The following is a 1,514-nucleotide window of genomic DNA, read 5'->3' on the forward strand; positions in this document are numbered from 1 at the left end:
GCGATTATAGACTGTGAATTAGTAGCGTGCGCTTTAAAAGATATTATGTTCGACGCATGTAAATAATATGTATGTATGAATAAAAACTTAAATAAAAAGTGAATATTACGTCTTTCTCGCTGAAAAACTGCAACTCCGCAACTTTGCGCGCTCTCGCTAAAAACTGCAACTATGCAACTTTGCGCGCACTGCGTATAAGGTTACATACTGCGTGAAATAAATATGTGCGAATAAATAACATATGTACAAAATACATAGTTGTTCTAAGCATGTTTTTTTCATATTTCTGTTATATAAAAAAAATGTACATATGTACCAAAACGTAGATATATGCATCTTGGAGACGCGGTATTGTCGTAAAGCATTAAGAAGTACGAGTATATACCATGCATATAGTAAATAGTACATACCTTGAAGTCGCCATATTGTCGCCGCTATATTGCAGCCGCCATACCGGTGCCCGCCGCGTCATATTCTGTGACGCCATCTTGTCGAACCGCCATATTGCCACGTGTGAAGTCGTCATAACGGAGCCCGCCGCGTGTTAAGTTGCCATAATGTCGCGTAACGTCATTTCAGCCGCCATACCGGTGCCCGCCGCGTCATGTCCTGTGACACCATTTTGTCGAACCGCCATATTGCCACGTGTGAAGTTGTCATAACGGAGCCAACCGCGTGTGAAGTCGCCATAATGTCGCGTGACGTCATTTCCCGCGTGACGTCATATCCTGTGACGTCAGAGTCACGCCCCCGCGTGACGTCATAGTGACGTCATTTCCCACGCCCCCTTCCCCTCCATCGCGTGACGTCATACCCCCTCCCCTGTGACGTCATACCTCGCGTCTCCCTCCCTCCCCCTGTGACGTCATACCCCCTCCCTCCACGTGAGGTCATACCCCCTCTCCACCATGTGACGTCACCCCTCCCCCTGTGACGTCATCCCCCGCACCCCCCTCGGAGCTCCTGGGTTAGAACTCTCATTATATCACTACTATCGAGAAACAAAGTCTTCGAATTAATGTGAAATCATTTATTTTGCGTTTTCCGAGAAACTTACACTTAAATATATCAGAAGCTCCAACAATGATATCTCACGTTTTGTATCGCGATCGCGACAGACGGAATTAGCACTAACAAGTGGAGACTACGACGATAGAACATTCGATTTGGACGAAACTTATAGGATCGATAGATGATTACGTGGAGTATTGCAGGGTAAAGTAACAAGACGCACTACTCAAGCATTCGCAAGAAAATCGAATTTGAAAATTTTGATGTACCTTATGAGTATATTAAATAGGATGTTTAATCGAATATCGTGTAGCGTAGCGGTAGCGTACTATATAGGTTAGTGGCAAGGTTGGGTAAGTTAAATTTTTTTTTTATTTAAGTTAAGTTACAGTTAAAGGTCTTAAAAATTTTATTTAGTTAAGATATAAGTTAATCCATAATGAAATTAATTGATTAAAAGTTAAGTTAATAAAAAAAAAAAAATTAACAAGTTAAAAGTTAAA

This window comes from Pseudomyrmex gracilis, unplaced genomic scaffold (assembly GCF_002006095.1).
Source record: "Pseudomyrmex gracilis isolate BER0280 unplaced genomic scaffold, ASM200609v1 scaffold_876, whole genome shotgun sequence".
NCBI classification, from domain to species: Eukaryota; Metazoa; Arthropoda; class Insecta; order Hymenoptera; family Formicidae; genus Pseudomyrmex; species Pseudomyrmex gracilis.